Genomic DNA, 23559 nt, shown 5'->3' with positions numbered 1-23559 from the left:
TATATCAGACATGGATATAAAGAAACCAGAAATCCAAAAGTGCCAAGAGGCACAGATTAAAAAAAACCAGTAGGCCAGTTACCAAAGAGAACGCACGTTCTTTCAGCCAAAGGACTAGGAAAGGAGCAAACACAACAAAACAAAAAACCACTGAGACACCAACTGCTCTCCTCCAGCCATGCAAGACAGAAAACACTGTGGCCCCCGCCACATGCACGACGGTAAAGGCTGAATAGGGAGCCTGGACCTTCACCCTCACTAGGCTGCAGCAAGGAACCCCAACTCCTCTCACCCTCATCAAGGTGATGTCACAAAAAGCAAAGGAGGGAGCTGGGACTGTCATTCTCACAGGTGGTGACGAGACTCCCCACCTCCCACCTCCACTAGGTTGTCAACAGGGACTATACGGGGAGCCTGGACCCCCACCCCGACCTGGTAGTATCAAGTCTCCCCTCCTCTTCTCCACTGGGTGGTGTCACGGAGGCCTAGAGAGAAGGAAGGACTCTGATCATGGCCCAGCAGCCGTCAGGCCACCTCTCTGCTCCCATGTTGTCAGGGGAGGCCACATGGGGAACAGAGAGACGCACTCCTCTTTCCGGGCCAGGGAGGTATCACTGAAGACCTAGTGAGGAGCCTGAGCTCACTGCCCACCTCACAGTAACGCTGAGCCCCCTCAGGTGACAAGGGAGACTGAGTAAGAAGCCTGCACTTCTACCTCCACTGGCAGTGATGAGGTGGCCCCTTCCCCATTTCACCCACTAGGGTGATGTCAGTGGAAGCTAGCTAGGATCCAGGATCCAGGGTCTCTTGACACAACAAGAAGATGGCCAGGTTTCATTTGAAAATCAGTCATCATACCAAAAATCAGGGAAATCAGAAACTGAATGAAAAAAAGACAATGACAGATGCCCATAATGAGACGACAGAATGTTTGAATTGTCTGACAAAGCTTTTAAAGCAGCTATAATAATAAAAATAAAATACTTCAATGAGCAATTATGAACATGTTTGAAACAAATGAAAACGCAGAAAGTGTCACCTAAGAAACAGAACATATGAGAAAGAACTAAATGGAAATTTTAGAACTGAAGAAAAAAAAAACCCATAACCAAATATAAAACTTAGTGGGTGGGCTCAATAACAGAATGGAAGTGACAGAGGAAAGAATCTGTTAGCTGTATGGTGGATCAATTGGAATCACCCAGTCTAACAGAGAAAACAGTCCAAAACCACCACCACCACAACAAAACAACAAAGCCTCAGAAACCCATAGGTCAGCTGAATAATGGCTCCCAAAGATAGTCGGGTTGGTCCTAACCCCTGGAAGCTGTGAATGTTACTTTACATGGCAAAAGGGATTTTTGCAGAGGTGATAAAATTAACGATCTTGAGACAGGGAGAGGATCATGGACTATCCAGGTGGGACCTGAATGTAATCACAGTGCCCTTAAAAGGCGGATGCAAGAGGAGATTTGACTACAGAAAAGGAAGTAAGAGATGTGATTACAGAAGCATGAGCTCGGACTGATGTGGAGAAGGGACTGCCAGTTAAAGAACAGAGGTGGCCTCCAGAAGCTAGAAAAGGCAATGAAATATACTGTCCCCTGGAGCTGTCAGAAGGAACTAGCCTTTCCGACATCTTGATGTTAGTTCAGTGGAACTGACTTCTGACGTCTGGTCTCCATGACTGTGAGAGAATAAATGTGTGCTGTAAAACATCATGTCTGTGGTCATTTGTTACAGCAACCATAGGAAACCAACACACTGCTTCGCTGTAACAAAAGGGCGAACATTCACGTCCCGGAGACCTGGAAGGAGAGGAGAAAATGGACGGGGATGAAAAAGTGCTCAGAGAAAGAGTGGATGAATATTTCTCTTTCTGACAAAGGAGATAAATCCGACTTGTGAACCTGAATACCAAGCGGAAAAACCCAAAGAAATCCATGCCAAGACACAACATCCGTCCTTCAGCATTTCAAATGTATGAAAACTAAAAACAAACGAACATGAATCTTGAAAGGAGCAAGAGAGAAATGACACTTTACCTACAGGAGAAACCCAATTAGAATGACAGATTTCTCATCAGAAAACATGGAGGCCATAAGGAAGTGACATGACATTTTGAAGTATTGAAAGAAAAGATCTGTCAACCCAGAGTCCTATATCCAGTTAAAATATCCTTCAGGAACGAAGGGAAAAATCAAGATATTCTTAGACGAAGGATAGCAAAGATACACTGTTACCAAGAGACTTGTCTGCACTAAAAGAATGGCTAGAGGAAGTTCTCAAAACAGAAAGGAAGCAAATAAAAGAAGGAATGTTAGAATATCAAAAAAGAAGAAAGAACATGGTAAGCAAAGATATGGATAAATATAATGGACTTTCTTGCTCCTGTGGCACTAACTTGTATTTGACAGTTAAAGCAAAAAATTATAACACTTTCTGATGTATGGAGAGAAAACATGTAAGAAAATTATACTATAAATGGAAGAGGATAGAAGTACATAAAGAAACGTAAAGTTTTCATGCCTCACTACAATTGATAAAGTGACAACAGCTGTAGACAGTGATACGTTATACATATATAATGTGTGTAATGTAATACTCAGAACAGCCACTGAAAAATCTATATGAAGAGATGATACATTCAAAAACACTCTAGATAAATAAAAATGGAATTCTGCATATGCTCAAGTAACTAACAGGAAGGTGGGGAAAAAAACCCAGAGGAACCTAGAGAAACAAAAACAGTGGGAAAAAAAGGCCAAAAAATAAAATGACAGACATACATAGCTTTAATATATAGATAATTACAGTTATTGTAAATGGTGATATATAGAAATTAAAAGACAGATCTGCAGAGTGGACTAATATATAGGACCCCCCTGTATTTTATGAATAAGGAATTCAAATTAAATACAACAATATAGGCAGGTTGAAAGTAAAAGGACAGGAAAAATAATATCATGCAAACATCAATCAACAAAAAAAAAAGAATGCCTCTATTAGTATCAGATACAGTAGACCCTGAACAAATAAAATTACCAGATATAAAGAGGAATAATATATAATGATAAAATAATCAGTACATCAAGAAGACATAACAATCCTAAATATGTGTATATATCAAACAACAGCTGCAAAATATGTAAAGTCAAACTGAAAGAAGTGAAAGGAGAAATCAACAAAGCCACAATTATAATTGGAGACTTTACACACTATTTAAACAATCAATAAGACAACTAGACAGAAAATTAGTAAAGACATACAAGGATTCATCAGTGCCATTAACCAACAGCATCCAATGAGCATCTTTTAATGCTCATTAAACACTCTTTTGAACACTGTACCCCCAAACAGCTCAATATCCAATCTTTTCCAGTGCCCACAGAACATATACCAAGATGGACAACATTTTGGGCCGTAACATAAACGTCAACAAATTAAAAAAAAAACTGAAATTATACAAGGTGTGTTCTCTGACCAAAATGGAGCAAGATAACACAGGAAATAAGGTTCTCTGACTCCACACAGAGGATGATAACAGAAAAATCTCCAAACATTTGGAAGCTAAATACCACACTTCTAAATAACCCATGGGTCAAAGAGGAAGTCTCAAGAGAAATTTTTAAAAATAGTACTTGAACTAAATTCAAATGAAAACACAACACATTAAAATGTGTGGGACCAAGCTACTGCAGTGCTTCAGGGAAATTTACAGCATTAAAAACATGGACTGGATCTATTCGAACTTCTCAGATTATGTTTGTCAGTGTAAAACCATCACACAGTATGATTTGTATGTTTATCCGTGTTACTTTTTTACAATAATATGTGATAGCACATATGATACTTCTGTCCATGTTGGTGCAGCTGATCAAAAAGACACACACAAAGCTGTTCAGTTTTCCGTACCCTGTTGATATTATCAAATCCGTTCAGAAAGCACAGCTGTATTGCAGGTCTTGGCACTCCTCTTCCCTTGTGCTTGCTGTCAAAAAGGCGATCGCCTGCATTTACTCAAGATAAACCAGAGTTTATCATCATTCTTTGACTAAATACAACTCCTACTGAAAAAGGCAAATACCATCAATTTTACAAGTTTAGCTTCTACTTTCTTTGCTGGTGGTTTTATGCAGGCATTCTCTTCCTAGGCTGAAGTTTGAAAACACAGTTATTACATTAAATCATAAGTCATTTTGACGTGATAAAACTATTGAAGGGAACTGGCTAATTTCATGTGGCAATCATTAGGTCTGTTCACTAATATTGCAGTTTCTTCCATCTGGGCACGTGAGCGATCCGCACTCCTCTTTCATCTTCAAATTAGGAATGGACATGTGACTTGCTTTGGCCAGTAAAACATGAATAGAAATGCCAGGTGCTACTTTTGACAGAAGCCTTTGAAGAAATTGTGGGTGATTCACCATGGTCCCATGTGCTTGATGAATGAATGATGGGGGTGCTGTAGGTGACAGGGCTCTGTGAGCCTGGGTCCCTATGTGCAGAAGATATAAACAGATTCTTTTATTGACCAACACAGGCATATAGCCTTAGCAAGAAATAAACCTGTGTTCTTTCTGTAACCTTGATTTTAGAGTTGTTTGCTAGGACTGCATAACCTAAACTATTATAACTGATTGATATATTTTATGTTTAAATTAAACTCATGAAACTCTTTGCAATAGGATCCTGTACTATGGCATCAAATTGTAAGCTACAGTTAATGAATTATTCATTGGTGTACTTGATGGAATCTTCCACTCTGATAATCCACACACACACACAAAGTCAAATCAAGTCTTGCATCTCTTTACTTATGGTATAAATTAGAGCAATAGTTTACTAGTTACTCCATGATATTGAGCTTTGTATGATGTGGAGCACACAGAGAAATAATGTATCATATTCTCGACAGGGATAGATGCATCACAGAAAATGTAGGCACTGCCTAGAACATTTCCGACAGCTTAAAGAAGAGACTCAGATACTTGTATATGTGCACTGTGTGTGAATTGTGATTCATGGTTAACAGTAACATTATAACACAGTAAGTAGTAACATTAATATAAACTGCATTATACCCATCATTTGCAGGGAGAAATAACACTGAGTAACATTTCCAGACAGTATGCATCAGCACACCTAACCAATTAGTCTTTCACTTTGCTAAGAACATGTGTCAGGTGTTTTAGGATAACGTTATTTAGATAATATTTAAAACTTCTAAGCTTTTTTGTATTGTAACAATTACTATGAGTCATGTCAAAAGTTCCCAGTGTAAAGATTCACAGGGACATTTTAATTTTACCAAGATAATTCATTGAGTGTTTTTATATTATATTTTATATCCTCTTTGCAAGATACAGTACTCTGGACAAAGACGTTGCGGGTAGATCAAACAGGTGACTTAAATTCTTAAGTTTATTAATGGTCATAGAACTTCCAGCTGTTAAAGATATTTCCCCAATTACTGAAATTAGCTAAAGTATATATTCCTGATGTGAAAAAGTCTATAGTTTCAAAGGATGTGCAAGTTACTATTTTTTGAATTCAAAAAATATATAATATATTGTGAGAAATTCCCCACAATCCAGCAGTCACCAGGCTGTGTCTAAGCATTTATATATTTGTCCTTGCTTTATGTATTTTGTATGTAAAATATGGGGCAAAAGCATTGATAGTAAAGAAGTTCCAAGTTTTTCCATGAGTTTTTCTTGAGGGAAAGAAAAGTAACCAACAAATTAGGAGGTGTTATGATTTTTAACAATGATGGGAATTTAACAAATCAGTAAAATTATGAACCAGATATTACATATCGGTAGTTAACAGTATGGACTATGGAATCAATACTTGAGTCAGAATATCTACCTACCCGTGGTCATGACTACGGTCCTACTGCTTTGGTTTCCCCTCTATAAAATGAGAATAATGGTGATACAGGTAGACATCATACGTATTGAGAATATGTAAGTTAATTTACATAGAGCCATAGAATGATGCCCAGCACATGGTAAGTTGTCAATTAATGTAGTTATTATGATGTTTGCTTTAAACTGTTAATACACATTTCCCTAGTATATGCAACACTTAATATCACCTCCCTGATTCTGGTGCCTTTTCTCTTCCTACAGACACTTCAGGGAATTTTAGGGATGTGTGATGAATCAATTACGTTTTTATTTTGAGACATTCTGCCACTTTAACAACCCAACACACAAACATACACACATACACACACAACTAATTAGAATTTGAAAGTAGTTGCTAAGGCAAAGAAAAGAAATGACTACATTTCATTAAATTTAAATAACTCTTCAAAAATAGGATGATAACCAGAGAAGAGTTGCACATGATCGACATGCTAATACGAATATTGACAGGCGTTGTGTAAGCCTCCCCACATCCATAGGTGGATAATGGGGGGAGATAATGTATCTGTTGGTGAGTACAGAATTGCAGAGATAACCAAAGTAAGACTTAAGTCTCTGATTCTGAAAACATTGATGGAAACACTGAAGACCCCTGATGCAGTAAACACCTCCTCACACATCATGCCTCTGTAAACAGGCGACTTCTGGGGCATCCTGTTCCAAACTCTGTGTCTGGTCCAGAATCCTTTATTCCACGTTCTTACAGAATTCTTTCTTTCAGAATGTACTCAATTTATATACAAACATTTATTTGTATGAATTATTTTATTAAAATCTGACCCCTGAGCTGGGAGGGCTCGCTCCCCTTTCTGCTCACAGCTCCTCCCCAGTCCCCCACCCAGCACCCAGAGCGGAGGGCCTCTCCGGAAGCAAAGACAGTACAATTCTCCCAAAAACTAGAGATAGGGGACTTGAAAGGAAAAAATCGTGTCAAATCCCCCAGGTGAGATAAAAGTAGCAAGGGAATGCTTTTTCTAAAATAAGTAACAGAAACTAGAAAACTGGAACAGTTGAGTCAGTTAAGAAAGGGCATCAGTATGTACCATAGGATTTATGCCTTAATAGCCATCAACATTTTATATAGACTTGGAAAATTCAACTTCAATGTCAATATTGAAAAATTGTGCTTGATTGCATGTTACTTCCCTGACCATAGCACTGCACCCCAGCACCCCTAAATAGAGATGGAGCCATGATTTGAGGTGTGGAAGAGTTTAACCACTGAAGAATGGGATTCATTTTTTGTTCATATTCAACAATCAGGTCTCCATATACTTCAGTTGGATTCTAGTCTCTTTTCACTTGTAATGTTGAATAAGGGTGGATTTGAAATACATATACTGAATTTAATTAAACTGAAAGACAAGAATTAAGGAAATCTATGAATGTCAAAATAATTTTGAAACTTGTTATGGGAAGAAGCAATTAAATTTCCTTGAAAAAAATAACAGTTGAAGACTTAAGAGAGACGTCTGTCCAATGAATATTACGAGAGGTCCATGGTGAGCTCAAATGAAAAGTGATTCTCTAAATATGTGCAGCTGGACTTCACCCTACCGAGACCTTTCTTCACATCATGGTTCATTTAAAACAAGTGGAGTTTTTTGTTTTTTTTTTTTTTTTTTTACCATATTTCAACTTAGAACTAATGAGAAAATTTTATTTCAATCTTCATTGCTATACAACTTCGTATAAAGTGCATACAATTGGTGAAATGGCATCAAATACATGAACACCCTCACAATACAGCCTGCTTTTAATCACTGAGAGTTGAAAGAGAATTGCATAATTCTCTTCAAACTGCCAAACCTCTTGTCAGAGTGATTGAATTAAAGATGATTAAACTTGCTCAAAAATTCTGCAAGATGGTGTTCTGAAGAAAATGATGGCCCTGCTTGGAGCAAAGAACAGACTGATACCTCGGGAAGTTTAAAATTAAGTGCAAATACATAGATTCAGCCGCCTGCTTTCTAATAATTCACTTTGCGGATAAATCTTAACTGCTGAAAATCTTATCGCTGATAAATTACTTTATCTACATTACTTTTATCTACAACTGTTGGAGGAAACTCGGTGAATTGTGGCAAAAGGAAATGACTCAAAGGATACTTGCCATAATTATAGTACTAAAAATTAGAAAAAGAGTTAATTGTCCCTAAAGTGTAGGACATAGTTAAGAGGTTCATCTTGGTAAAGAGATGTGGTCAACATTTTAAATGCAGAAAACCTGAGGTACAATGGGGTCCTATTTTATGAAAAAAATATATAAGTTGGTTTAAAGTACATCAAAAATTCAGCTGGGCTCTAACATTTAATAACTATGACCTTGAGTAAATTATTTCACCTCTCTGTGTCTGGATTTCCTCATCTCTAAAAGGTGGACAGTATTATTACCTACACCTTACGGTGTAAGAATTAAGTGAGTGAATAAAGCTAAAGTTTATAGGACTGTCTCTGGAATGTGTGGAAAACTGGTTGGTTTGTGTTTTCTCTCTAAAGTTTCTACATTTGGAATAGGAAAAATAAGTCTTTTTTGTAAAAGAAATCAATAATGATGTATACCTCAACAATCTAGGCTACTGCTATGATCAAAAGGAAACAACATGCATTAAATACGCAGTGATCACAACCGGTAACAGGAAACTTGAGCAGAAACATCAGCTCAAAAGATCAATTTTTAGAGCAACGAAGAACCGAGTGAACGGTGGTGAACTTCACGGCCAGAGTACATCCACTACCCCCACCCCCACCCAGTTTTACAGTTACTTTCTCATAAGCCATGGACCAAGCCTGCCACAGAGGAAAGTTTTACTCCCCAGCCCCGGGCACGGTACCACTGAGCCCAGCACTGCCACCCCTCTTGCCTCCTTGGCTTTGGTCTTTTGACAGACACCTCGCCACCTCCCACTCGGGTACCAGAACCAACCTCCCGTGCGCCCTCCGTCCAGCGGAAAACTCCGAAGCGGGCAACAGGCTACAAAAGCCGAAGACGCTCCCCCCTCCCCGCGGCCTCGCGCCCCGCGCGCCCAGGGAGCCCCGCGCCCGCTCCCACCCGGCCCGAGCCGCACGGGCGCCGCAGTGCTGTGCAGCACGCGCAGATGCCGCCGGCCGGAGAGGACCCCGCCGCGGATTCCCCGGTCACCGGCAGCCCCCCAGGCGGCTCCCCACGTGAGTGTCATCCCTAATGCAAGTGGCCACGCCACCTCCCAGCGGCTCGGCCCGCGGGGCCCACCGAGAGGGTAGCAGTGACAACAAAAACAACTCAACCCGTGGCCTGAGGGAGCCGGCTGCCATCCCCGGCCCGGGAGCGGCGCGGCGGCGGCGGCGGCGGCGCGGCCGGGCCTGGGCGGGTGGCCGAGTTTACCTGCGCGGCCCCGCGGCCCCGCGGCCCGACCCGGGCCGGCCGTCCTGCGGCAGCCGCTCCCGCCGGCCCGCGGGCCCGAGGCGCCGCCCGCCGCCCGGGGAGGCGCCGCGCCGCAGTCCCGGCTGCGGCGCCCCGCACATGCTTGGCGCTCGCGGCGGCCGGCGCCCGCGCACAGGTGGGAGCCCCGCGAGTGGGCGTGGGGGCGAGGCCCCCTCCCGCCGGCGCCCGGCGCCCGCCGCCCGCTTCCACTCTTGACTTTGCCGGGTGCGCGGCGCCTGCCCTTGCTCGGGCGGCCGAGCCTCCCGTGCCCGCGCCCCGGCGCCGTGGGCGGCTGCGGTCCCTGCGCAGCTGGGGCGGCGCGTCACGGGCATCTCCCGCCTGGCGGCTGGCTCCGCGGCAGCGGGCGGCCGGGGGGCAACGCGGGGCAGCCCTGCCCCGCGCCCCCTCCTCGCCCGCGCCGCGGACCCCCTCCAGCCCCGCGCCCTCCCCCACTCCGGAGCTGTCAGGGAAGAAAACGCCTTGCACACACCTTGGAATGGACGGGCGCCTCAGTCACCGACTCGCCAAACTCTTAGAAGGTGTCCACCGGTCTGCAGGGAGGTTTGGGCACGGAGTAGGAGCCGCTTTCTTATTATTTAATAATGTTGGAAGTGCCGGGTCCGCTGCCAGAGTTGTGGGTCATGTGGGCACAGCAGAGGCTGGCTGCTGCCAGTACCAGGGTTTCCTGAGGATCCTGAAACTATGATCTCATCCTCCTCATCCGCCTCCCCCGCCCCTCTCTCCGCGGGCGCGCACGCACAGCACACACACACATACACACGCATGCACACACACGCACACACGCTCTCACACTGCCTGCACTATCCTCCCTCCTGGGCCGAAATGTTCTTCCAGGGAAATCCAGTGTTCACGCTCTTCATTGGGAAAGGGGGAAAAAAAACACAACCCTTCCGGATGAAGATTTTTCTCTTCCCAAGCTTGATTTATGTGCTTTGTTTATTTTTACAGTTGGCCCTCACACGTGCAAGGGATGTGAACAGAGCCTCAGAACTGAAATTTAAAATTACCATCCTCTTATGTTGACCCAGATTTTGGTCAGAACCCAAGGACTCAAACAGTACAATTTCAATTTAAAACAGAGGCAATAATAGACCAGGCTTGAGTATGGAATAGTCACAATATCTGAGATGGTGTGCAGTGGGTTTCTTTCCCAAGCTGCAAACATTTCCCAAACATTACCTCATTTATTTGCAGAACATCTTTGCAGAGGAAGTGGCTGAGAAGGCAACTAGCGCTGTCACTTCAGAGACACACAAGCATAGGTAAGATAACATGCCTTCTCCAAGTTCACATGAGTCAGTGTCTCACTATAAATATTAATTGAACAGCTACTCCCGGGTTACTAATGCACTACAGTCAATGCCTGGAAACTTAAGGTACTGATAATAATGAAGATTTTTTGATTATTTGTAAATGACCTGTAATTGAAAATTAATTAATTACTTTTTCTCTATGTGTGGATTTTCATATAATTGCTCTTGTGTATTTGTCTATATCTCTAATCTCATTTATTTTCTTTCTTTCCTTTTTTGGGGGGCGCTGTGTGTGTGTGTGTGTGTGTGTGTGTGTGTGTGTATTCATGTTCATTTGAGTTGTTTAAACTCCTTCAATAGCAGTGTTTTCAATGTTTTAGGGGTAGCCACCAATTTCATAATGATTTCTATATTTCACTCAAACACCTTTTAAGTGCCTGGTATATATGAAGAGCTATGCTACGTTTTGAAGGATATAAAGGAGTTTAACACAAAAAGCTTGTCCTCCATCAGTTTACATCTAGTTGCTGGGACTTGATAGATAGATAGGTAGAAAGAAATAGGTATGGTGAATGGTCTGCAGGTGAAACACTTTATTATTTTTGCTGTTGTAAATTATCGCAAAGAAAGTACAAGATGCACTCCTTTTCACCTACTAAATTTCTGTTCCATGTCAAAATTATTTCATCTGTCTTTGTGTTCCATATTTTAATCTGTCTTTGACCCCCAGAGGATCTCAATGTTCAAGATAATGCATCATTTTGCCCTTGACTTACATGCACCATACTCACATAAATGCTAAATGGGGATTTTTTTTTTTTTAATATTGCAGAGGTTCTCACAAAGAGCACTCGGTGGGTAGCCTTTGTGCAAGTGTATATAGGAAAATTCGGCCACTAACCAGACTTCTACTAATCCAAAGAGGAGAAACGTCGTGAGGTAAATCAAAGAGAAGGCAGAAAAGAGAGAAGAGAAAAGAGGTGGGGGAAGGGGAAGAAAAAAATGGGAATTAAGAAATTACAAGTAGAGGCAGAGAAGGAGAGAAAAAAAATAAGAGAAGGAAAAGAGAATCAACTTTCAAGTGAAAGCAAAAGTTTTCCAAATTTTACCACATGGAAAACAGATGTAAGAAATCAGAAACGTTCTTGTTATCAAATGTTACTTTTTGATAAGCTTACTGGAATTTAATGGTAAAGAATCCGGGTGTTAGTCCTGCAGGGGCTACCCTGAATGATCTTAATTTTAATAATTCTGGACAGGACCTACTAGAAGAAAAAAATAGACTGATCTATCAATATAATGTAATAATGAAAATGACAGTGGGGTCAAATAGCCAAGATGTATTTAACATTTTTAAGCAGAAATTAACACCGACATTCAGGAAGGTACATGGGAAACCAAAGGCAAAGCTATGTTAAAGTGAGCATTAGAGAGTTGAGCTTGCAATATTTAAAGGAAAATAATAGTAATAATAATATCTTATCTTTTAAAGCACTTTAGATTTCTCAAAGTGCTTTTCTCACAATCTCCATTAAGCCTAATAGTAATTAGAGGCGGGCACCTTGTTGGGTTTCATTTCAAAAGGACATAATCATCCTCCTTAGTTTTTTATACACTGAATGGAGAAGTGCTGAACATTCTCACCCTTTGTTTTGGAAATATCGTTTATCTTTTGTGATCAGTCAGCCGCAGTGATGTTGCTCAGTGCACCTTCCTCCAATCCTCATAAACAGTTCACCTAGACGGATTCCTAGGCATAGATTGCAACAGTGATTTATAATCCAGGATTTTACACCGACTGTTGGCGTTCAACTAGAAGGGTTAGCAAGTAGCCGACTCTAATGGCTTTGCTGGATCTCTGGGAGATTTCTACACGAGGAGTGGAGGCCTAAATTGAACAACACTAAATCAAGAGCATTTTCCTTTTGATATGCCTACCCTTGGCAGGATTTGTTTTAATTAGAGATATATTTAGGTTTGATGAGTATAACATGTGTTCCATGAATGCATTACAACTCCAGTGGCTCAACCGTCACTAGCCATTTGTAGCAGAATACTTTCATCTAGGAAAAAATATTTTACACTAGGGCTATGCACACATACTTATAGTTCATACTATTTAAGGCTCTCCTCACCAAGGAAAATAATTTACTGATATTTGCTATTCTGCTCTTATAATTTCTTGAGTTTGAAAATAGTTTACAGTTAAAATGAGAATGGCCACAGGTCAAATCACAATGGTCACTATATTGCAGTGGGCCTTGGGCAGAATTATGAAGTGGGCAAATTTTATTCCTGTCCTTTTATCCCCCCAATGTTCCCTCTTCCTGTGGAAGTCCCACCCTCTTTCTGGCTCCCAAGGACAGTCAGACCCCGACTTTGCTGTTCTCTGATATTTCAAGATACCGCTACTTTGGAACTCATCAGCCTCAGATAGAACATGGCCTTCTGACCTCCTCTGAAATGTGTAAATTGTGACCTCAGCCTGTTACCGAGTCCAAACTCCTTCTGCTCACCGCATGACAGGCCAATAAATTTTCTATTCTTCAACTTGTTATCTTTATATAAATGCAGACGTGTTAATATCCTTAAAGGTCAGAGCCCTAAGAATGAGCTTTCCATATATTTCAGGCTAACGACAACATTCTTTTCTAAGGTGCAGAGCTAGTAAGACTAAGTCTAGAAAACAGGGCACAGGGTTAAAGCCAAAGGAACAGATCTAATACGGAGTCAGGTTTGTTCTTTTCTATTACAAGCAATCCTGAAAATTGAAGGGATTTAAGTTTGGTTTTCATTTAGTCTCCGCATCTCACTTCAAGATGACATTTATAATGTTAAAGTCAGTATCTGTTTGCTTGAGAGGTTCTGCATTGAGGCACACTCCTGTCACCTGTTAGGGGGTAATTGCAAGTCCAGGAGAGCAAAGGTATTCTTCCTTTCATCCGCCCGTGTCCCCTGCCCCCTTACCTGGACCGAGTGCCCGGTACCTCAGCTGCTCCTCGTAACTCAGCGTCTCCTTGGCTGATCTTCCTGTCTGACTAACATCCTCAGGAGAAATGTTGTTTGCATTCTCCCCGGATGGACCAAAGGGGAGAACAGAGCCTAAGAACAAGTTTAAGCGGTGAAGTTGACTTTGTTTCCTAGGGTTAGAACAAACAAATCTGCAGCCATTTTAAATTGCTATGATTCCACCTTATCATGGCAATTCATTAAATACATATTATGGTGGTTTGCACTTCTCAAAGGCATCACACCAGTGCGCCCTTTACTCCTGGGAGAATTTATTTTCTCAGTGGACCATAAACAGAACACAAATGTTTTAGATAGATCCAAAGTGTACTGTCACTGGAGACAGTGCAAAAAAGCCAGCTGAGAGTACAGCTTTTCAGAAGGTGCTTACAGTCTACTCTGCTGCTAAAACTGTTCTGACCCTATTTTTAATTGCTTTGAGGCTGAATGTTTTTGTTTTGCCCAAGAATACAAAATATCTTGATACATGTAACCCAGAATAAAATTGAATAAGTCAGAAACATCAGTAAAAATAAATCTGATCGATGCAGATGACCAATCCAAATAACTAAGGACAAAAAAAGTGCTATTTATTGAAAATGAGTTATCTGAATAGCTATCCACATTATCTCAGGGAAATGTCAAATTTTCCCTTGATGATTTCTAAATAAAACCTAATGGTTTTTTAATGACACCAAAGAAACCCGTTACAAAGTGGAAAGCTTAGTCAAAACACTTTTATGTATGTGAAATCATTTGTCTAATTTAATTATTTCCCACTGAAATGATTCTTTACATATCATATAGACACAGCCGGAATCTCCTGTAGACAGTCGGGAACTCTGTTAACAAGCACACGTTTTAATTTAAAACTTAATCCGTATAGTAAATACCATATAATTTATTTGATGCTGTGAAGTTTTGTATTTTATAATGGAAAACTAAATGAAAAAAAAAAGGTGGGGGTAGAGATGAGACTAAATACATCAAATTGTAATCTTTAAAATGTATAGCAAATCAAAAGTAGATCACAGGTAGATCCAGAATTAAAATTTATTATTGAAAATACTGGTGTTTTATGTTTTAGAAGATACATTTTGAGATAGTTCAAAGAGTATTCCCATGAGGTGATAATATGAAACTTTGCTTTGTTAATTAAGATGCATATCTTTTCTTCGGGCCGCAAATATCATGAATGATTCTGCTGTCCTTTCCTCCTTTTGGTCCCTGACCTGCATCACCAGATCAGCTTGAACTTTCTATGTGATTTCAATGCTATTTCGTTTACGTATTACTTTTCCTTTTTCCTTTTTTATGTCAATCAGGCTATCGGAAAGGAACAAGAATAGCACAGATTTTACAATATTTTATCAAAACCAGACGCCTTATATTGTGTAGCCAATTCCTAATCTAGGGTCAGCATTGTTTGTGCCGCTCTCTGGACACACATGAAAGTTCTCTGATTTTGAAGTTGTTATTGTTTGCACAGAGCTCAAAAGCATTTTAAGATTCTCAAGGACAGGCGTCATGATGAAAAATTCCTATTTTTTTTCCTCGCTGGAGAATCAAGCATGTTTGTTTCGTATAAGAGGTGCTTGGAGAATAGTTGTAGGTATAAGACGAGGATGTTGGTGAGGAAAATTAAAAACTTCTACCTCTGGCACAATGCCGTGCATGGAAATAATTCTTTTAAGGTTGTAAGTACCTTTGGCAGAACATGTTTTGGTGTATTTTATATAAACAAGCTGAACTGGATACCCTGTGTGACTCGTGTGCTATTGGGGTACAGAAACCTTTCTCTTTGTATACTTAAAACAAACGCCCTAAATTTTGGGGTGATGGAACTATGCACATGTAAAGATACTCATGTACGTCTTGCAGTCAATATCAGGGCAGTGTACCTCTCTTTGTAATGATATCTCTTCAATTTAACAAAGAAAAATGATTGTAATCCCACTGGTCTCTATCTGTGTCTTAAATGCTTAGAGGAAGAGACTCTCAGCATTTCAAAAATATTTCACAGTTTATGTTAAAGGAAACAGTGGCTATTTTAAGGTCTTCTGTTATTTCAAAGATGATAGAAACAATTTACTTATATAATAGTAGAAGTAGAGTGAATACTTTAAGGGTTGTATGCAGTGCCTAAATCAAGTATTCTATTCCAGATTCTTTCTGTCCTGTTGTTACCATCATCAAAAGTTCATTCTCCAGCTGGTGTTTTCCATCCTCTTTGAACTCATAGGAGAGACTTAACTTGTGGAAAGCCTGTCTTGACACCTATTCACATAGTGTGTTGTTGCCTAATCATTTCATGTGTATTAGAAGTCTAGACTGTCTCCTTCATCAGAGTTGTGAATTCCTAATCCTGTACATCTCTTGAACATTTCATAGCATCTTGTTGTTATTCCGTAAATATTTGATTGCTTTGTTGATTAACTGAAAATAGGTTACCATTTTGACATGATGTTCCCCCAACTGTAAAAGAGTAACGTCTTCTCTTTCTGTTTATGATAAATCTGCGTGCATTTCCAAGTCTTTAGATATATATTCCTAGTACAGCTTTACGTTTTTTATAATGATGTAAACTTTGAACAGAAATCTTTCCTGTATATCTATAAACGAATAAGAATTTAAAAATTGGTTTGTTGTTTAGTTGCAAGGAGTAATTTTACTCTACCTATGATCTCATAAATTTCTATCTTAACCAAAAAAGATTACTGGAGTATCATTCATTTGCGGACAGTTTGGTTTTCTTTCTTACTTTAAGAAACTTAAAAAAAAAAGTGTAGGTATTTAAGTAAAAAACATTTTCTTTCTTTGGTATTTTTCTCACTGTTGTAAATTTTTGATAATCTAAAAATTTCAGCTGATTTATTTTTCAAATTATATGCTCATCACGACTAGAGAAGGCTTATATTTGCTCAGAGAAAATGAACAAATTATTCTAACAACTGAAAATATTTTTAAATTGCCTAATGTATACTAAACACATTCATTTAACGATAGGTACTATCAAAGAGCTGCAATCTATAGTCAGTAGTGTGTAGGAAACTCACATTTGCTGCCTTAGTTTTTATTTTCTAAAATTATCTTCTGTTTCTCAGTGATAATTTTATTCATGTCCTGAATGAAAAAAAAAACAACTGAATATACTAAGACCTGTTCCACTGCTACCTCTGCCTCATCTGATGTGAAAAGATTTCTGGTTCTCTCTTCTGTTAGCTGGAACGCTGCTTACTAGGCAGTGACCAAGGATTTGGCCCCCTCTCTGAGCTTTTATTTGCAGTGCCCCTGGGGCATCTTTAACCCGTCAAACCTCCCTGAGATAAGACAATGGCTGGCAACAATCCTCAGGGCCGCACAGGCTCACCCAGTAGGTACCCTGTATGTGGGCTTTTAACATTAACAATGGGGCATTAAAACAGTTAAAAGATTTTTTTTTAAAGCTTTAAAGTAGTTATTCATGAAGAGTAAATAAAAACTTCACTGGCCTTAGCACACTTATTTTATGGTTACTAAGGTTTTCTTTAACTTTCTTTCGAACGTGTATAATGATGCCCTGTATCCAGCTGTGGCAGTTATTACCCATGGCCAAACTCTTCCATGCACCCGTTCATCCCTCCACCCATGTTGTTTTGAAGCGCATCCTAGATATCATATATATTCATCCACAAATATTTCAATCTATGGTTAATACAGTTTTAGTTTGGGAATTACACAATGGGGGCAGGTAAGACAGAATACCATAGTCTTGTCTGTGTTTAGGGTGCTTTACAGGTCTTAATTTGGTTCTCGCACATACATCCTTAAAGCCAGTGTGGTTATGTATAACATAGACGTTGCACACACACAAATAATTATAAGTGCAAGTGTTTAGATGCCGAGTAAGTAAAGGCTGTTCATCCCTGGGGGCACTTGTCCATTCTCTAGAGACTGCACCTTCTTACCTTAGCGTTTTCCAGGCTGTTCTTGTTTTGTAACGCCTCTCTGCTTTTGACCTGGTCTAGATTATAATTTTTTCCCCCAAGATGCTGACCAGCACTTTTTCTTTTCTTGGCTTTGTCCCTTCATATTCTCTCTCTCTCTCTCTCTGTCCTGCCTCCTCTCCCTTTCTGTCTCTCTGATCACAAGTGAACAGCCTGACGATTTAGATAAATGTATACACCCATGTAACCCACCACATCCATCAAGATATGGGGCACCAAGAAAACTCCCCTGTGTCCCTTTCTAGTAAATCCTTGCCCACCTTCTTCACCTGGAGATAATCACTGTTTCAATACCTATGTCAACAGTTTAGGTTGGTCTCTTTTAGAAATTTCTATAAATGGAATTACACGGTACATATAGATTTGTGTCTCTTTTTTAGCCCAGCATTATGTGTGTGAGATTTACCACAGCCAGTGTCATTGTATGTATCCGGAGTTGGTTCCTTTTTATTGCTGAGTTTAGTCCATTGCATAAATATATCACAATTTGGGTGTTCACACCCCTATTGATAGACATTTGGGTTTTTTTTTCCAATGTTTAACATTTAGGAATGAAGCTATTATGAATATTTTTGTACAAGCATCTATATTTTCATCTCTTGAATAAATATGCCTGATCGTGGTTTTTTGTTTTTTGTTTTTTGTTTTTTTTGATCTATATTTTCATTTCTCTTTGGTAAATTCTTGATAAGTCTTAAAAGGGCTATCAATTTTATTTATCCATTCAAAAAGCCAACTTTTAATTTTATTGATTGTTTCTTTTGGGGTCATGTTGTTCTCCTTTTTATTGAGTTCCTTCTTTATTTCTTCTTTTTGCTTATTTGAGTTTAATTTACTATTTTTTCTAGTTTCTTATGGTGTAAACTTAGGTTATTAACTTGAGACCTTTTTCCTACCCCTGTATTAGAGTTTAATGTGATAATTTTTTCTCTAAGCACTGCTTTACCAGAATTTCACTGTTATATACTGCTTTTCATTTACATTCAGTTAAATTTTTTTTCTAATTTTCCCAGTGGTATCTTTTTATTTAGAAGCGGATTTTAATGTCCCTATTTTGAGGGGTGTTTCCAGACATTGTTCTGTTGTTGATTCCTTAATTCCACTGTGGACAGAAAACATACTTTGAATGATTTCAATCTTGTTAAATGTATTGAGATTTATTTTATAGTCCAAAATATGTTCTATCCTAGTAAATAATCTGTGTTCACTTGAAAATAATTCATTTTCTTCTGTTATTGACAAGAGTATTTTATAAACTACATTTAGGGCAAATTGCTTGAGAATATTTTTAGAGTCTTCTATATCCTGATTTTTCTATTTGTTCTATCAATTATTCAGAGACCAATTATAATAGTTGTGTAAGTTATCTATTGCTGCATAGCAAATTACCCCTAAATTTAGTGACTTAAAACAACCACACATACCTATTATCTCAGAGTTTTCTGTTGCCTATCTTTAGATTTTCTCTGAATCTTTGATTTTCGTCATTTTGACTGTGATGTACTGATGAATGTTTTTCTTCACATCTTTCCCGTTTTTGGTTTTCTGAGAATCTGGAAACTATAAATATATCTAAATATGTATCTAAATATATATCTTACCAAATTTTAGAACTAGTAAACCATTATGTCAAATATTATTTTTGCCCCATTCTCGTGCTCCTTGACTTACTTAATTACGTGCATATTAAACCTTACTGTCCAACAGAACTCTCTTCTTTCTGGAGGTTATTCCCTCACTTTCCAAAAGTTGTAGTTTCCCTGAAGTCTGTCCTTTGTTCCTTTTCTACCCCCAGCTTTATTGCAATAGCACTGGCATGTAACACTGTGTAAGTTTAAGGTGTACCCGTGATGCTCTGATACACTTACATACTGCAAAACAATTAACACCATAGCATTAGCTAACCCCTCCCTCATGTCATAGAATTATCATTTCTGTTTTGTGATCAGAAGGCTTCAGATCTGTCCCTTGTTTCTTTGGGTCAGAAAGTCTGCAGATGTTCTGTAGGAATTTTATCCGGAAGCATTCTTTTAGGCAAAGAACTATAGAAGAGGTAAGACCGTCTGCGTGATTCTGTTTCACAAGTACTGACCTCCTCCAGTATCCACCTGCTCTTTCCCACCCTACGGTGCCGTCAGATGGCTGTTCTGTTAAGCAGGCAACCCTGGCAGGCACAGTACGTGTTAACTGAAACCTGTGAACTCTGTAACCACACTCTGACTTTGCCTAGGGACCTCCGCTATAGAACCGTGTAAAGCAAGGACCAGGTGCCGATACGCACGAGTTTCAGTTAACAGGTATTGCACTCCATGAGGACTGCCTGTATTCTGCTCAGAGTCTATAGCATTGTTGTCTGGAGGTTGGTTCTTCTGGTTGTATCTTTGTTGTCCACACCAGAAGAGAAACCTATCTCCTGAGAGTTTTTTTAATCATGGTCTCATGTTTTTCTCCTTCATAGCACTTTTCATAACTTATAATTATTTAATGTATGTCTGTTTACTTACTTATTTTCACACTGTGCTGTTAGAATTGTATGACAAATAGGAAGCATCATGAGATAGGCATTGAATGAAGGAATGACATCTTCCATGATGGTAAAACACAGGTTGCAAAACGGTTTCAATTACAGTCCCAAGATACTTTTAGGGACCACAATCAGATAAACAGTATCATCACAGGAACCCAGATAAGATCTCCATGTGTGTTTAAGATCCAAGTTAGGCAATATTTGATATTGTAATAACAAAATATTTATAAGATGTTTCCTTAATAGTGTCTAACTGGGGAAATGCCTGGAAATGTCAATAGTTTATAATAGAGCTGTTTTTTTAACACATAGAATTTTGCAAGTTATTAAATGATTGAAAAGCTATGTATTTATACATATAACACCGTATTTATGTGGTTAGAGAACAGGTCTCAAGCTTAGCATTTGAGAGACCCTGGTTCTTTATATAAAACAGCTAGCGTGGTACTTAGCACAGAGCAGATGCTCAACAGTTCATTTCTTTTTGCTTCCCTCTTCTCTTCTTCCTACCAAATCAAACAAGTACTCTTTTCAGTGGGTTCAGTTTACTTGTTTCCAAGCATCATTGCAACCCTGTATTTTTAAAAAGCCTAGTGAAGCTTAGGCGAGAAATAGTCCTTTGTGTATGACTTAAAGCAATTTCTACAGCAAAATTGTAGAAGAATGGAACATTTGTTGTAAAATGCATAAAAACATATGTATCTTCCATACAGCTCTCTAAGTGCACTGTGTGCCCTGGTGAAAGAAGCAGCAGATAATGAAGAAACTTGGTTGAGATTTTTGAACTGAATTTCTCCCGGCGCTCCTTGGCTAGAGTGAGTGGAGGAAGGTCCCGTGAATGGGCTAAACCACACTTACAAAACTCTAATTCAAGCTACAGGGTCCTAGATCTCCTTTCACTAAGCATATGACGTTAGGGCAGATGACATCATATAACGTGATTAGCTGAAGACAAGACAGATGTGGGATCTCTGTAGGTGGTTGATACAAATTTCCTCTCTCATTGGGTGTAGATCCAGTAGGATTGTGTATCGGTGCTTCTCAAACTTTAATATGCGTAGGAATCACCTGTGTGTGTATCTTGTTAAAAGAAAGATTCTAATTCAGTCAGTTTGGAGTAGAGTCTGAAAGGCTGCCTTTCTAACAAGATCCCTGGCAATGCTGAGGCTGCTGATCTGAGGACGACATTTTGCTAGATTCTGTTGACTTGCTGTGTCAACCGAAATGGGGCTTAGAATATTTGCTCCTATTCCCTTCCTTTTAAGACTGTGATTACTACAGTCAGAACCCTTTAAGCTTCCTGGATTAAAAAAAAAAAAAAAAGCTTAGTGTAAAATAAATTCTGGAAAATATCAATCGTACCATCCCACGATTTTAGATTTTCTTGGCTAGAGTTCCTTCTGGCACATAGTTTAGTACACCTGGCAACTTCCATAATAAGCTCTTTTTGTTTCCCCAAGATTTAGTGTTTGCATGCAATATAAGGTTACTAACTAAAAGATAGCTTAGCTATCATTCCAATTTCTCATTTCACAGATGAGGAGACTGAAGCTAGATTAATTACTTACATGTTTTTAGCCTCTTTAACATGCCAAAAAATCAACATATGCTGATTTGGAAGCAGATCACATTGTGGTTTTACCTACAAAATTTATTAAATAATGGCTTTGATTGTGATTTAACCAGTAAGTTTATAAAATAGAATTATTTTGATATTATGTAGACATGGTATATACCCAGAGACCTCTTTTGCCGGGAAAACTGACACTTTACATTTTATTGGAGGTATTAAATGGGAGCATTCACTTAAATGGTAAAAAAATTTCCCTTTCATCATAAACGTTCATTTTACTAAGCTAATCTCTGCCAAATCAGAAGACATTGCTTATAATGTTCTAGCAAAGCACATACATAAAAGAGACGTGATGAAATGCAGAATCTAACCAATCTGTTTGAATGTAATTTTAAAACATGATAAATAAAAGAATGGCCAGGTCCCTTCAGTTTTCAAATGTGATGTTCAAGTTGAAACTTTAATATTTTATCTGCTTATTATTTTCGGTGAAGTTTTAAAATTAAAATAGATGCACCCCTGACCTCTCACCTCATCCTGCAGTTTCCGCAGCACACAGCACATTTCCTCTCATATATCTACTTATGCTTCGAGTTAAAAGTCTTTAAACTGAACTCACATTTTCTCTTTTTTCTGTATGCTTTCCGAGTTGAACTAAGTGGAAATATAATTCTCCACACATTAAATTGGAATTGTCTTTGACGCTTTCTTGTCGTTAACTCTGTATATCATGTCAGCCAGTTTCACTATTCTTTTTTCCAAATGCTTCTGTTACTCAGCGAATCTTACTGGCATCACCCTTCTCAAGCCATCATTAGCTCACACCTATTTTAGAAAACATCCCCTCTATTGATTTTCCTTCTTTTAGCCTCCCTCCCCATTAATCCATCCCTAAGTGTTAACACCAGATCATTCCTTTTAAAACCATGATTAGCCTCACCTTTGCTGAATCCTTACAATAGCTCTCCATTATCTGTTGGATAAAATACAAATTCTTTAGGCCAGTATTCAAGGCTCTTTGTAATCCGTGCTCCAATCTATGTTTCATGATTTACTTTATACTAATCCCAAAGTAAACCCTCTACTGTAGTCAAATTGCTTGACTTTCTGTCTCCCCAAAATGCCAGATACTTTCCAGCCATTAGTCTTTTGCCATTTCCCTTGCCTGGTAGGCATTCCCTTCTCTTCTGTTCCCATGGAGAGAAATTGAAGTGAAAACTACAGAATTTTGGACTGGCAAGAAGTATTAGAGTTGATGGAGTTCCACCTCTCACCTCTTCCACTATATTAAGAGACTAAGGACACAAAAATGCAGGTTCATGCTTACTAATATCTGATGAGCTCTATACTAATCATTGCATAAGTTGGTTATCTAAAAACTTATGTGGTTCATTTCATATTTACCATATTGCCCAAGTTTTTGATAAATAAATTTTCATAAAGACCAAAAATCTACTAAGTTTGACCATCATAAACTGTCTCGAGGAAGTTCAAATGAAGCCCAATTTCCTACATGTTCTGTGGACCAGCTAATGACAAGTTCTGAACTGACTTTTCATTGAATGTAAGATTTTTCTGTCCTAGTAAAGGGGTGCTCACACTTTATGCCTCGCTTATATCAGGATAAGTCTAATAAAAATTCAGAAGCTGCACTTTAAGTAGCATTTAAAAATTTCTCCAACTTTATTAGTGTGTATGTAGGTGGGGCGGTGTGTGGAGGCAGCAATTGGCTGATTATAAAAAGCAAATCAACTAATATTTAGTGAGTATAGCCCTTAATAGGAGATGGTAGTGAATGAGATTTTTCTCTATACTGAGAATAAATTAACTCTGCCACTTACAAGTTAACATTTC

General features: G+C 39.1%; 1 protein-coding gene and 1 long non-coding RNA gene across 4 annotated transcripts in view; one reads left to right on the top strand and one right to left on the bottom strand.

Moving 5' to 3' along the window:
* DTNA (dystrobrevin alpha) overlaps nucleotides 1–10022 on the bottom strand; it is a 294094-nt gene extending 284072 nt beyond the window's left edge. Inside the window, exon 1 of one of the 2 annotated variants that reach the window (XM_074352226.1) lies at nucleotides 9827–10022. The gene's annotated coding sequence lies outside the window, so the exon portion shown is untranslated. The remainder of the gene's footprint in view (nucleotides 1–9826) is intronic. The other variant, XM_074352221.1, reaches the window with a different exon arrangement.
* The window catches only part of LOC123614511 (uncharacterized), a 104655-nt gene continuing 90022 nt past the window's right edge, over nucleotides 8927–23559 (top strand). For both annotated transcript variants that reach the window (XR_012502044.1, XR_012502045.1), the window contains exons 1-2: nucleotides 8927–9101; nucleotides 10552–10619. This is a non-coding gene — a long non-coding RNA (uncharacterized LOC123614511). The remainder of the gene's footprint in view (nucleotides 9102–10551; nucleotides 10620–23559) is intronic.

The sequence above is a fragment of the Camelus bactrianus genome, chromosome 24 (assembly GCF_048773025.1).
Source record: "Camelus bactrianus isolate YW-2024 breed Bactrian camel chromosome 24, ASM4877302v1, whole genome shotgun sequence".
Classification (NCBI taxonomy): Eukaryota; Metazoa; Chordata; class Mammalia; order Artiodactyla; family Camelidae; genus Camelus; species Camelus bactrianus.
This window is presented reverse-complemented; position numbering and strand designations above follow the sequence as displayed.